Raw genomic sequence first — 16,453 nt, 5'->3', positions numbered from 1 at the left:
CAGGGTGCGGCACCCGACAGAGGTCGTGCAGTTCGGCCCACTGCCGCACATGTGGAGACCGTCTCTGCGAAGGAGCCCGGGTGGAGAGCGCGGAGTCCAAGGTATGAACGGGGCTGCAGACAGGAGAAGGTCCTGTGGCCAGCGAACTGAGGGCTGCAAGCGCTATGGTACTGTGGATCATAATGGAGGGGATATAATGATTTATTAATCCATCTAAAAACATCGCAATCCACCCCAGTGTCTTCCCACTACACACAAGGTAGGGATGTATCTGCACATATACTTGATGGAATAACTAAATTCGGGACAACTGTATGTTTGTTTGCATACAGTTCCGAGAACCGTAACAATACATATATATATATATATATATATATATATATATATATATATATATATATATATATATATATATATATATATGCTTGTTGTGTCAACGTCTGCATTCTAAAACCATGAAATGTACCTTCTTCTATATAGCCAAGATAAAAATTAAAAACCTGGGGTTGTTTGATTTTGAGCAAAGAATGCTGTCAGAATAGGTTTTTTTTTAATTTAAAATGCTTGTAATTGTTGTCGAACTGGAGCTTCCTTGTTCAACATTTAAGCTGTATTCAGATAATATAATTATGACGTTGTTCAAATATTTGTCGTAGACGAAATTCTCAGAAAATCCTACATTAAAGTTCCGTGACAAAGGGTCGATGGGACGAGCAACAGGTAAAAGGTGTGTTGTAAACTCATGGGGAAACAGCTGTTGCGATCCAGAAGGATGTCCTCCATACACTACTCGATAAAAAGTAACCATTGGAGGGGCTCTTGGTGAATTTGGTTGCACCAAAGAAAGAATAGCCAGTCAAGACTACAAAAAGAGGGACCGCGCCGAGATGAGACCATACATGAAGGGACCTCATGTCCATTCTACCTCTTTCCCATGAGAGCAATAGGAACAATTATTTGCTGCACTGGTAAGCGAACAGTCCCGAACTTCTTGTCTTCGTTGCTGCAACACCTCCGTTTTGAAATCATTTTCCCCATTTATTCCGTGAAGGTTCAGGAATGGACCACCCATTGATTTGCACAAAGAGAAGAGGTGTCGAAACACTCCCCCCCCTTGAGGCACAGGCACGTGCAGAGCTGCCCTTGCGGTGCAGGCGCGAGCACAGTGGGCATTGTGGCACAGGTGTGAAGTGGGCCTTGTGGCGTGAGCACGTGTGGAGCAGCCCTTTCGGCGCAAGACGCGTTCAGAATGGTCATTGCAGCAGACTGAGCAACCACAGTGTACGTCGAGGGCCATGGTGCACACTGAGCAGCCCTGACGGCACATGCGGAGCGGTCCTTGAGGCCGTGGTATGTGGAGCGGTCCTTGAGGCCCTGGTATGCGGAGCGGTCTTTGAGGCACATGGAGCGGTCCTTGTGGCCGCATCACACAGTGCGTGTGCAGCAGCCCAGTGTCCATGACACATGGTACATGCGGGGTGGCCCTTGCAGACGCATGTGGAGTGGCCATTGTGGGTGTATGTCACACATGGAGCAGCTATTGCGAGTGCATGTCGCATGTGGAGTGCCCCTTGCAGCCATGTCACGTTCGGAGCGCCCCTTGTGGCCATGTCATGTGCAGAGCACCCATTGCAGCCATGTTCCATGTGGAGCACAGCTCTTGTGGCCACGAGTGTCTGACAAGGATGACGGGTGTCCGTGATAGTTAAAACCCTCGACCTATGGGAAAAGGGGGTTAGGTTCCTAGACTTGGAGAAAATGTAGAGATTGGTGGGCAGCAGTCAAAATATACATATCACAATTGGAATAAACATTTAAAATAAATAGAAATTAGCTTTACCACAAGGTCTTGTGCAGCGTTGAAGTGGATAAAACTAATAAAACATGGCCCCTTCCTTCTGTAATGCGTCAATGTCCCACCATTCCTCTCCTATTAATCCTTTAAATCGGCCCCACAGAGGGTCTCAGCAAGGGATAGTGTGTCGTTGGTGATGTTTCGTCCTCACCCTAAAACAACCTTTGACACCCTGCCCCCCCAAAAAAATATTTCTTATAAAAAAAAACATACCACCCAACCCCTTCCCTCCCTCCCCTTCCAAAAAAAGAAAACACAAAAAAAGTCAAATTTTTTTAACAGGTATCATTTTACAAGCCTGCCACACTTTCCTCATCCCCACCCTTCCCCACCCCATGAAATGAAGTCATCGGCTTGTTGGTATCGCGCGCTGGCATTATGGGCCGAATGGCCTCCACCTGCGTCAAATTACCTTGTTAACTACACACGAATGATTCTGCTAGATCTCCAGGAAGCATCTGATACAGTGGATCATGATATACTGTGCAAAAGGTTACAGGCCATGGGTATCAGATCTGTGGAGTGTTTTAATCATATCGTAACAATAGTTATCGTCAATAATGCTGAATCTGAATCCCGAGGGATATCTTATGGGGTGCCGCAAGGAAGTCTGTTTGGGCCATTTTTGGTGTTCAGTATCAGACATGCTGATAAGTGATCAAAATTTATTACTCCTTCAGATTGATAATGGTGCTCTTATGGGTTCTGATGAAGATCCTCATGTTAAAGGTCCTTGAGCATGGAATTGGAATCTTGCACAGAGCAGTTTATCAACAACAACCTGTCTTTACATTTAGGCAAAACTGAGTCCATGCTTCTTGGATCTAAAATTAAACTGAAGAAGGTTAATGGATTTTTCAATTTATTGCAATGATGAACAAATCCAACTTGATAACTCTTTTTTAGCAATGAGCGGGCCCGTTGGTCCGATGGACCAAATTTTCATAAGTCTTCACAGCCTTGTTGCATACCCGTCTGCTGCACTGTAGCTTGAGCATTAGCTTGTCTTTCACTGAGCCCAGAGGAGCTTGGGACCAATGTGGGGATTATATGTTCTTTATTATTATTGCCATATGATACTACTACTATTATTATTGTTGTTGTAAATATTATTAGTATTAATTAATATATGCTTTGTTACAATGCTATCATTGTTTTTGTTATTTATTTTGTAATTAGAATGCCATGCTGTGTGTGGTAAAAGACGTATTGAACTGCTTTATCTATCTCCAATTCCAGCAATCTATGTGTGTGTGTGTGTGTGTGTGTGTGTGTGTGTGTGTGTGTGTGTGTGTGTGTGTGTGTGTGTGTGTGTGTGTGTGTGTGTGTGTGTGTGTGTGTGTGTATGTGTGTCTGCGACCGCTGTTTCTCCACAACCACTTGTCCGATCTAATTGAAACTTGCCAGGTATATTGCTGGGGACCTGGGGATGTGCCTTTTCAAGGTTTGATATTAATCGGACAAGTGGTTCCCAAGTTATGGCCATTTATTTACCAAACCAATGACAGGACACGGTGCTTTGACGTCACGATTGACGTCACAATTCTTCTTTTTTTTGGCACGTACGGGCACGTACTCGTATACCTTAACATGGCATGTGTTAAAAACATGGGAATTCGAACGGATTTTTTTTTTGTAATTAATTAGCCTAATCAACTCAGCAGGTCATAATGATCATTTTGGTGTATTACATTCCACATCAGAACGTTCCAGTGGAACTCCACAAAAAACATGACACACACACACACACACACACACACACACACACACACACACACACACACACACACACACACACACACACACACACATACACACAAACACATACACACACATACACACAAACACATACACACACACACACACACACACACACACACACACACACACACACACCTCATCCATTTATAGTGGAGTGTTAAAGGGTCTACAGGGTATTTTGGGTCCTCTGAGTCTTTGAGGTCTGGGTGTTATGGGTCTTCAGAGTCTTATGTGTCCTTGGGGACTTTCGAGTCTTTTGGGTCGTCTGGGTCTTTTGGGCCTTTTGGGTCCTAAGGAACTTTTGGGTCTTCTGGATCCTCAGGGACTTTTGGGTCATTGGGAACTTTGGGGTCTTCGGGATATTTTGGGTTCTCAGAGTATTTTGGGTCTTTTGGGTCCTTGGGTACTTTTGGGTCATCTGGGTCTTTTAGGTCCACAGGGTATTCTGGGACTTTTTGGTCTTTGGGATATTTTGGGTCCGTAGAATCTTTTGGGTCTTTGTGGTCATTTGGGTCCTCTGGGACTTTTGGTTAATCTGGGCTTTTTGGGGTCTTTTTGGTCCTCGGGGACTTTTGGGTCTTCGGGGTTTTCTTGATGGTTTGGGTCTTTTAGGTCATCTGGGTCTTTTGGGTATTTTGGGTACTCAGGGTCTTCTGGGTTTTAAAAAGGGTCTTCAAAAGCCGAAGGGGTCTCAGCAGTCCAAAGGGTCGAAAGGTGCATTCCAATAGTGTGTACTGAATGAATAGACGTACGTAATTAATACACACACACACACACACACACACACACACACACACACACACACACACACACACACACACACACACACACACACACACACACACCTCATGCATGTAAAATGGATGAGGGGATCACCCTTGATCAATGATTGTCTGATGAGCATGTTTCCAGTTCTATCAATGAGAAAACTGCAGATAAACACAAACTTCGATACTGTCCAGGAAGACTCGGTTTCTAAATTTAAAAAATAATCATGAAAATGCGATTTGTGTACAGATTTCTGATTGGCTGGTCACTTCCAGCCAATCAGAAATCGCCATAATTTTCGGGGGAGCTTCGATCACCAATGTCTGAGTGACAGAGTATGGTGGAAGATAGAAAGGAAAAACAAACAAGCTCAAATGATCTAAGATCATCGTCCTCTTAATGATGACGTCATAAAAACGAATATGACGTCATTGTGATGCATAAGGTTTCCGATAAAATATCTGTGCTAATGCCCGGCTTGATTCTCGCAAACAAAATTCAAACAGCTTACCTAGTTTCGGAGATAATGGTATAGGCGATTTCCATTAGCGGCGATATTATGACGTCAACTTTTTTTCGAGGAAGAATTTCCAAAATCTGAGATGGTTACTGCCTGCGCGTGGGCTTTCGACATATACGTGGCAAGTTTCACGAAGATCCGATGAAAACTCTGGGTTGTGAAACAAAAAATGTCAAAAAATAGGAATGACGTCATAAAAATTTATATGACGTCATAGTGATGTATCAGAAGTACGGTAATTCATCTCTGCTAAAGCGCTGTTCGATTCCCGTAAACAGAATTCAAAAAGCTTGCCTAGTTTCGGAGTAGAGATCATTCTTAAGGCGATTTCCATTAGCGGAGATATTTTGACGTCATAACTTTTTTTTCTCGGAGGAATTTTCAAAATCGGAGATGGTTACTGTCTGCGCGGGGTATTTTTACATATATATGCCAAGTTTCAGGAAGTTTCGATGAAAACTCTAGGATCTTCTTCTTCTTCTTTCGGCTCGCTCCCGTTAGGGGTCGCCACAGCGGATCAACCGTCTCCATTTCGCTCTATCCTCCACATCTTCCATTGACCCTCCAACCACCCACATGTCCACCCTCACCGTATCCATGAACCTCTTCTTTGGCCTTCCTCTTCTCCTCCTACCTGGCGGCTCCATCTTCAACATCCTTCTCCCGATATACTCCGCTTCCCTCCTGAGCACATGTCCAAACCATCTCAATCTCGCCTCTCTCACTTTGTCTCCAAACCGTCCTACCTGCGCTGTCCCTCTAATACACTCATTTCTTATCCTATCCATCCTCGTCACTCCCAACGAGAATCGCAGCATCATTAACTCTGCCACCTCCAGCTCCGCTTCCTGTCTTTTTGTTAGTGCCACCGCCTCCAAACCATACAACATAGCTGGTCTCACTACCGTCTGATATACTTTCCCCTTCACTCTTGCAGCTACCCTTCTGTCACAAATCACTCCTGCAACTCTTCTCCACCCACTCCATCCTGCCTGCACTCTCTTTTTCACTTCTCTCAAACACTCTCCGTTACTTTGGACAGTTGATCCCAAGTATTTAAACGCATCCACCTTCCACACCTCAACTCCTTGCAACCGCACCATACCACCACCCTCCCTCTCATTTAAGCACATGTACTCCGTCTTACTCCTACTGACTATCATTCCCCTTCTCTCCAGTGCGTACCTCCACCTCTCGAGGCTCGCCTCAGCCTGCTCCCTACTCTCCCTTCAGATCATGATGTCATCCGCGAACATCATAGTCCATGGAGACTCCAGTCTGAGCTCGTCCGTCAACCTGTCCATCACCATTGCAAACAGGAAAGGGCTCAGAGTCGATCCTTGGTGCAATCCCACTTTTACCTTAAACCGGTCCGTCATTCCTACCGCACACCTCACCGCTGTCACACTGTCCTCGTACATATCCTGCACGATCCTCACATACTTCTCCACCACTCCAGACTTCCTCATACAATGCCACAACTCCTCTCTTGGCACCCTATCATAAGCTTTCTCTAAATCCACAAACACACAATGTAACTCCTTCTGGCCTTCCCTATACTTCTCCATCAACATTCTCAAAGCAAACATCGCATCAGTGGTGCTCTTTCCTGGCATAAACCCATATTGCTGCTGGCATAAACCCATATTGCTGCTGGCATAAACCCATATTGCTGCTGGCATAAACCCATATTGCTGCTGGCATAAACCCATATTGCTGCTCACAGATCGTCACCTCTCCTCTCAACCTAGCTTCCACTACTCTTTCCCACAACTTCATGGTGTGGCTTAACAACTTTATCCCTCTGTAATTTCCACAGCTCTGCACATCACCCTTATTCTTGAAAATCGGAACCAGTACACTTAATCTCCACTCCTCCGGCATCCTCTCACTTTCCAAGACTTTATTGAACAATCTGGTTAACAACCCCACTGCCGTCTCTCCGAAACACTTCCATGCCTCCACTGGTATATCATCTGGGCCAACTGCCTTTCCACTTTTCCTCTTCTTCATAGCAGTCCTCACTTCATCCTTACTGATCCACCCCACTTCCAGATTCATTATCTCCACCTCTTCCAACCTTCTCTCTCTCATTTTCTTCATTCATCAGCTCCTCAAAGTACTCCATCCACCTTCTCAACACACTCTCCTCGCTCGTCAGCACATTCCCATTTGCGTCCTTTATCACCCTAACCTGCAGCACATCCTTCCCAGCTCGGTCCCTCTGTCTTGCCAATCGGTATAGATCCTTTTCCCCTTCTTTTGTATCCAACTTCTCATACAGCTCGTCATATGCCTTTTCCTTGGCCTTAGCCACCTCTCTTTTTGCCTTTCGCCGCCACTCCTTGTACTCCTGCCTACTTTCTTCATCTCTCTGACTATCCCACTTCTTTTTCGCCAACCCCTTCTTCCTTATACTTTCCTGTACTTCCTCATTCCACCACCAAGTCTCCTTATCTTCCTTTCTCTGTCCAGATGTTACACCAAGTACCTTCCTAGCTCTCTCCCTCACAACTTCTGCTGTCGTTGCCCAATCATCCCACCCATCTTTACCACCATCCAATGCCTGTCTCACCTCCTCCATAAATTTCACGCAACAGTCTTCCTCCTTCAGCTTCCACCATCTGGTCCTTGGTTCAGCCCTCACTCTCTTCCTCAGCCTCACCTCTAAAGTCATCCTACAGACCACCAATCGATGCTGTCGAGCTACACTCTCCCCTGCCACCACCTTACAGTCACTAATCTCTTTCAGGTTGCATCTCCTGCTTAAGATGTAATCCACCTGTGTGCACTTTCCTCCACTCTTGTATGTCACTCTGTGTTCCTCCTTCTTCTTGAAATACGTATTTACCACTGCCATTTCCATTCTTTTTGCAAACTCTACCACCATTTGCCTTTCCACGTTTCTCTTGTTGAGACGTACCTACCCATCACCTCCTCATCCTCTTTATTCCCTTCTCCAACATGCCCATTGATATCTGCTCCAATCACCACTCTTTCATCTGTAGATACACTCTCCACCACTTCATCTAACTCACTCCAGAAATCTTCTTTATACTCCATCTCACACCCCATATGTGGGGCATATGCACTGATGACATTCATCATCACCCCTTCAATTTCCAACTTCACACTCATCACTGGGTCAGACACTCTCCTCACCTCCAATACCCTCTTGACATAATCTTCCTTCAGGATTACTCCGACACCATTTCTCCTCCCATCCACACCATGGTAGAACAGTTTGAAACCACCTCCAATGCTCCTAGCCTTACTCCCCATCCACTTGGTCTCTTGTACACACAGTATGTCCACCTTTCTTCTCTCCATCATATCAGCCAACTCTCGCCCTTTGCCAGTCATCGTCCCAACATTCAGAGTTCCAACTCTCACCTGCACATTTCTACCCTTCCCCCTCTCCCACTGCCTCCGGAATCGCCTTCCCCGTCTCCTTCTCTTCCTACGCCCAGCAGTAGCACAATTTCCACTGGTACCCTGCTGACCACCGGAACCGGTGGCGGTTGTTGGTAACCCGGGCCTCGACCGATCCGGTATGGAAATTCGTTTTGTTGTCCGCATAATGATTTGGCATAGGTTTTTACGCCGGATGCCCTTCCTGACGCAACCCTGGTCGCCTCTTACGACACACAGGGATATGGTACACCTACTCTAACCGGGGCATAACTGGGGCATGTAGGATGTGAAACAAAAAAGTCCACAAGAAGAACATTAAGAACAACGTGAGTAAGACTTGATCCTCCAAGAGGATCTAAAAACTCAATTATCTTTAAAATAATTCTTGCAAACCGAAGGAACAAAATTGTTTGTTATTTTATTTATTTATTTTTATTTGTAGCATCCCTCCCCCATCCAACTATCTCCCATAAAGTCCAGGGTCCATAAAGTCCCAATCAAACCTCAACAACGGAAAATGGAAGAGAAAATTTCCTTTACCGGCCCCTGGGAAAGAATCAGTTCAGTTGTTACTTGGTAATGGTTTCCACTTTTATTATGAATAATAACGAAAGTTGTGATCGTTTTATAAATTACAGGGAAGAGAATTTACAAATCCCATCTGGAATTGCTCGAGGTGGTTGCATGTGATGTTCTCTGAATGTGGATAATCACGAAGGTTGTTCGACGAACTCCCAGGGAGTAGGTAGTAACATAAAGCCGAGGTTTCGGTTCATGATACAAAGAGAGAGTCACCATGCAAGGGCAGAGAAGGAGAGAGGATTGTTCATTCTGTGGATCTCAGATTGAACGTCTCCGGAATCTCCGTGTGTTTGAAGACATCCTTGCGTCGCTAGTGATTATGTTTCTCGTCGTGTGCACTGTTGGAAGTCTCCCATGTCAGGAAAGGGTAAAACATGAAGTGGAAACCTTATCATCAAGAGGTGATATCATCATCGGAGGTGCATTCGCCATTCGTCACTTCAATGCTGAACATCATTTGTCTTTTTCAACAAAACCAGTCCTTGCCGACTGTCACACGTGAGTGCACATAGCATTTCGATTTTCATTCTCGTTGATACAAACACAATGCATTTTTATCCCAACGCCTTTGTTGTATACATGGTCTAGGCTCATGGAAGAGCAAAGACGCAGAACAGATCAGGAGACGATGGAACAAAGGGAAAAGCAGTAGAAAAGGGAAACAGCAACAGCACGGCGGAGGGAGATAGAAGATGGAGACGGGTTTTGTCAAAATCTGAGCAGAGGGAAGAGGCTGCTGTCTGTCTGTCAGAAAGATGAGAGATGTCATGGCAGAGAGAGTGGAGTTATCAGCTGAGATATAAAGATGATTTTCCAGAGATTCGGAGAGATCGTTGATGAAGATTAGGAATAAGATGGGACCGAGAACGCTGCCTTGGGGAAATCCAGCCTTGACAGGGAGAGGGGGTGAAACGGTTCCGTCGAGAGCCAGACGTTGGCTATGAAAGTGGAGTTGGCCTTGGACTCCATAGACAGAGAGGTTGGAGAGCAAGACAGGATGCCAGACTGCATCAAAAGCTTGAGATGTGTCCAGAGAGAAGGCCCTGATCTCATGTGTGATAACGAGGGCCTCAATCCATTGTTGGGAGACGAGAAGCAGCATGTCCAAGGTGGAGTAACCAGGTCTGAATCACAAATGATGATCTGAGATGGGGCAATTGGAGAAAAGGAATGATTTTATACTTCATTGAGAGATCTGAAGTTAAGTGTTGCCGTTGAGAGAGGATTAACATATATATATATATATATATATATATATATATATATATATATATATATATATATATATATATATATGTATATATATATATATATATGTATATATATGTATATATATATATATATATATATATATATGTATATATATGTATATATATATATATACATATATATATATGTATATATATGTATATATATATATATATATATATATATATATATATATATATATATATATATATATATGTGATTTAAAACACACCGCGAAGATTTAAAAACACCTCACCACCAAGATTTAAAAATACCCCATCACCAGGATTTAAAAACACCTCATCACCAGGATTTAAAAATACCTCATCACTAGGATTTAAAAATACCTCACCACCAAGACTTAAAAATACCTCATTACCAGGATTTAAAAACACCTCATCACCAGGATTTAAAAATTACTCAACACCAAGATTTAAAAACACCTCAACACCAAGATTTAAAAACACCTCACCACCAACATTTAAAAATACCTCATCACCAAGATTTAAAAACACCACAACACCAAGATTTAAAAAATACCTCACCACCAGGATTTGAAAACACCTCACCACCAAGATTTAAAAACACCTCATCACCAACATTTAAAAACACCTCATCACCAGGATTTAAAAACACCTCAACACCAATATTTAAAAACACCTCACCACCAGGATTTAAAAAACACCTCATCACCAGGATTTAAAAACACCTCAACACCAAGATTTAAAAACACCTCAACACCAAGATTTAAAAACACCTAATCACCAAGATTTAAAAACACCTCAACACCAAGATTTAAAAACACCTCATCACAATGATTTAAAAACACCACAACACCAAGATTTAAAAATACCTCACCACCAAGATTTAAAAACACCTCACCACCAGGATTTAAAAACACCTCACCACCAGGATTTAAAAACACCTCAACACCAAGATTTAAAAATACCTCACCACCAATATTTAAAAACACCTCAACATCAGGATTTAAAAACACCAAACCACCAAGATTTAAAAATACCTCAACACCAGGATTTAAAAATACCTCAACACCAAGATTTAAAAATACCTCAACACCAAGATTTAAAAATACCTCACCATCAGGATTTAAAAATACCTCAACACCAGGATTTAAAAATACCTCAACACCAGGATTTAAAAATACCTCAACATCAGGATTTAAAAATACCTCATCACCAGGATTTAAAAATACCACATCACCAGGATTTAAAAACACCTAACCACCAAGATTTAAAAACACCTCATCACCAAGATTTAAGAACACCTCACCACCAAGATTTAAAAACACCTCAACACCAAGATTTAAAAACAGCACAACACCAGGATTTAAAAATACCTCAACACCAGGATTTCAAAAAACACCTCATCACCAAGATTTAAAAACACCTCACCACCAATATTTAAAAATACCTCAACACCAAGATTTTAAAACACCTCACCACCAAGATTTAAAAACACCTCATCACCAGAATTTAAAAATCCCTCATCACCAGGATTTAAAAATACCTCACCACCAAGATTTAAAAATACCTCACCACCAAGATTTAAAAACACCTCACCACCAAGATTTTAAAACACCTCACCACCAAGATTTAAAAACACCTCATCACCAGGATTTAAAAACACCTCATCACCAGGATTTAAAAACACCTCAACACCAAGATTTAAAAACACCACAACACCAGGATTTAAAAACACCACAACACCAGGATTTAAAAACACCTCATCACCAGGATTTAAAAACACCTCAACACCAGGATTTAAAAACACCACAACACCAGGATTTAAATATACCTCATCACCAGGATTTAAAAACACCTCATCACCATGATTTAAAAACACCTCAACACCAAGATTTAAAAACACCTCAACACCAGGATTTAAAAACACCTCAACACCAACATTTAAAAACACCTCACCACCAGGATTTAAAAACACCTCACCACCAATATTTAAAAATACCTCAACACCAAGATTTTAAATCACCTCACCACCAAGATTTAAAAACACCTCGTCACCAGGATTTAAAAATACCTCACCACCAAGATTTAAAAATACCTCCCCACCAAGACTTAAAAACACCTCTTCACCAAGATTTAAGAACACCTCACCACCAAGATTTAAAAACACCTCACCACCAAGATTTAAAAACACCTCATCACCAAGATTTAAGAACACCTCACCACCAAGATTTAAAAACACCTCAACACCAAGATTTAAAAACACCACAACACCAGGATTTAAAAACACCACAACACCAAGATTTAAAAACTCCACAACACCAGGATTTAAAAACACCCCATCACCAGGATTTAAAAACACCTCATCACCAGGATTTAAAAATACCTCATCACCAGGATTTAAAAACACCTCATCACCATGATTTAAAAATACCTCATCACCAGGATTTAAAAATACCTCATCACCAGGATTTTAAAAATACCTCACCACCAAGATTTAAAAATACCTCACCACCAGGATTTAAAAAGACCTCATCAACCGGATTTAAAAATTACTCAACACCAAGATTTAAAAACACCTCAACACCAAGATTTAAAAACACCTCACCACCAAGATTTAAAAACACCTCAACACCAAGATTTAAAAACACCTCACCACCAAGATTTAAAAATAACTCAACACCAAGATTTAAAAACACCTCACCACCAAGATTTAAAAATACCTCACCACCAAGATTTAAAAACACCTCAACACCAAGATTTAAAACACCTCACCACCAAGATTTAAAAATACCTCAACACCATGATTTAAAAATACCTCACCACCAAGATTTAAAAACACCTCGACACCAAGATTGAAAAACACCTCACCACCAAGATTTAAAAATACCTCAACACCAGGATTTAAAAATACCTCACCACCAAGATTTAAAAACACCTCACCACCAAGATTTAAAAACACCTCAACACCAAGATTTAAAAACACCTCAACACCAAGATTTAAAAACACCTCACCATCAAGATTTAAAAATACCTCAACACCAAGATTTAAAAACACCTCAACACCAAGATTTAAAAACACCTCAACACCAAGATTTAAAAACACCTCACCACCAAGATTTAAAAACACCTCAACATCAGGATTTAAAAACACCTCACCACCAGGATTTAAAAACACCTCATCACCAGGATTTAAAAACACCTCAACACCAAGATTTAAAAACACCTCACCACCAGGATTTAAAAAACACCTCATCACCAGGATTTAAAAACACCTCAACACCAGGATTTAAAAACACCGAATCACCAAGATTTAAAAACACCTCAACACCAAGATTTAAAAACACCTCATCACAATGATTTAAAAACACCACAACACCAAGATTTAAAAATACCTCACCACCAAGATTTAAAAACACCTCACCACCAGGATTTAAAAACACCTCACCACCAGGATTTAAAAACACCTCAACACCAAGATTTAAAAATACCTCACCACCAAGATTTAAAAACACCTCAACATCAGGATTTAAAAATACCTCATCACCAGGATTTAAAAATACCTCATCACCAGGATTTAAAAACACCTAACCACCAAGATTTAAAAATACCTCAACACCAGGATTTAAAAACACCACAACACCAAGATTTAAAAATACCTCATCAACAAGATTTAAAAATACCTCAACACCAAGATTTAAAAACACCTCAACACCAAGATTTAAAAACACCTCACCACCAGGATTTAAAAACACCTCACCACCAGGATTAAAAAACACCTCATCACCAATATTTAAAAACACCTCATCACCAGGATTTAAAAACACCTTATCACCAAGATTTAAAAACACCTCACCACCAAGATTTAAAAATACCTCACCACCAAGATTTAAAACACCTCAACAGCAAGATTTAAAAACACCTCACCACCAAGATTTTAAAAAACCTCATCACCAGGATTTAAAAATACCTCATCACCAGGATTTAAAATACCTCATCACCAAGATTTAAAAACACCTCATCACCAAGATTTAAGAACACCTCACCACCAAGATTTAAAAACACCTCAACACCAAGATTTAAAAACAGCACAACACCAGGATTTAAAAATACCTCAACACCAGGATTTCAAAAAACACCTCAATACCAAGATTTAAAAACACCTCACCACCAATATTTAAAAATACCTCAACACCAAGATTTTAAAACACCTCACCACCTAGATTTAAAAACACCTCATCACCAGAATTTAAAAATCCCTCATCACCAGGATTTAAAAATACCTCACCACCAAGATTTAAAAATACCTCACCACCAAGATTTAAAACTCCTCAACACCAGGATTTAAAAACACCTCAACACCAAGATTTAAAAACACCACAACACCAGGATTTAAAAACACCACAACACCAGGATTTAAAAACACCACAACACCAGGATTTAAATATACCTCATCACCAGGATTTAAAAACACCTCATCACCATGATTTAAAAACACCTCAACACCAAGATTTAAAAACACCTCAACACCAGGATTTAAATATACCTCAACACCAAGATTTAAAAACACTTCAACACCAGGATTTAAAAATAACTCAACACCAAGATTTAAAAACACCTCACCACCAAGATTTAAAAACACCTCATCACCAGGATTTAAAAACACCTCAACACCAACATTTAAAAATACCTCAACACCAAGATTTTAAATCACCTCACCACCAAGATTTAAAAACACCTCATCACCAGGATTTAAAAACACCTCACCACCAATATTTAAAAATACCTCAACACCAAGATTTTAAATCACCTCACCACCAAGATTTAAAAACACCTCATCACCAGGATTTAAAAATACCTTACCACCAAGATTTAAAAATACCTCCCCACCAAGATTTAAAAACACCTCACCACCAGGATTTAAAAACACCTCATCACCAGGATTTAAAAACACCTCAACACCAAGATTTAAAAACACCACAACACCAGGATTTAAAAACACCACAACACCAGGATTTAAAAATACCTCATCACCAGGATTTAAAAACACCTCATCACCATGATTTAAAAATACCTCATCACCAGGATTTAAAAACACCTCATCACCAGGATTTAAAAACACCACAACACCAAGAATTAAAAACACCACAACACCAGGATTTAAAAACACCTCACCACCAAGATTTAAAAACACCACAACACCAAGATTTAAAAACACCTCAACACCAAGATTTAAAAACACCACAACACCAAGATTTAAAAACACCTCAACACCAATAGTTAAAAACACCACAACACCAAGAATTAAAAACACCTCATCACCAGGATTTAAAACACCTCATCACCAAGATTTAAAAACACCTCAACACCAGGATTTAAAAATGCCTCATCACCAGGATTTAAAATCACCTCATCACCAGGATTTAAAAATACCTCATCACCAGGATTTAAAAATACCACAACACCAGGATTTAAAAACACCTCATCACCACGTAATTCAAAGTAACTGCAGCTGTGTAATTCAAAACACTTCACCACACGTCGCTGTGGGACAGACAGACTTGGTCTGACTGAGGATAAGTACATAAATTGCCATGTTGTTATGATTTACAGCAAGCAGAATTCAAACATTTATTTTGCAAATTCACTTGTAATATTAGTGTTGTTACATTTTTAGCAGCAATTGAAGTTGAAGATTTAAGTTTTTGAAAAACATTATTGTGGTGTAGTCTGCGGGCCCACGGGGAGGGGCATGATGATGATGCATGATGGGCGTGATGATTGGAGGAGTGGTCGTGGTGGTTATCGTATCTGCAAGGGATATAGGGTGTGCGCGCCGTCTGAGGCGTCGTAGTAATACTGGAGTCGCCCCTTCGCTCCCGGTGCGACCGTGCTGCGGTGCGCGCCCTGCACCTGCAGATCAGCCTGCAGCCGGGGCGTGACGATGCCGGCGAGCCGGAGCAGGAGCCGGACCCGGCGAGCCGGACCCTTTTGGGTCGGAACGGGTTCCGGTTCGTGCCTCCAGATGTGCCAGTGCTCTCTTCGAGACCTTCGTCGAGTACCGAGGGCGAGGCTCTGGCGGCGGGGGCCGCGTCGATGCAGCGGGAGCCACCGTTGGTTGCTGCCTGCGGCGATGATGTGCGCTCCAGGAGCGGCGAGAGCCATATCAGCTCTCGCGATGAGTTCCCACGCTTCGTTCGCGATGAGTTCCCGTGCTTCGGCAGGGTTCGTGAGGCAATGCGCATCGGTGTTGTTCAGGCAGCTTCAACAGGTGGCGGTGAGCCCGTGGCGTTAGAGGGAGTCGCGAGTCGCAACATCAAGTCA

This window comes from Eptatretus burgeri, chromosome 1 (genome assembly GCF_056783735.1).
Source record: "Eptatretus burgeri isolate ZD-2024b chromosome 1, Ebu_testis_v1, whole genome shotgun sequence".
In the NCBI taxonomy this organism is placed as follows: Eukaryota; Metazoa; Chordata; class Myxini; order Myxiniformes; family Myxinidae; genus Eptatretus; species Eptatretus burgeri.
This window is presented reverse-complemented; position numbering follows the sequence as displayed.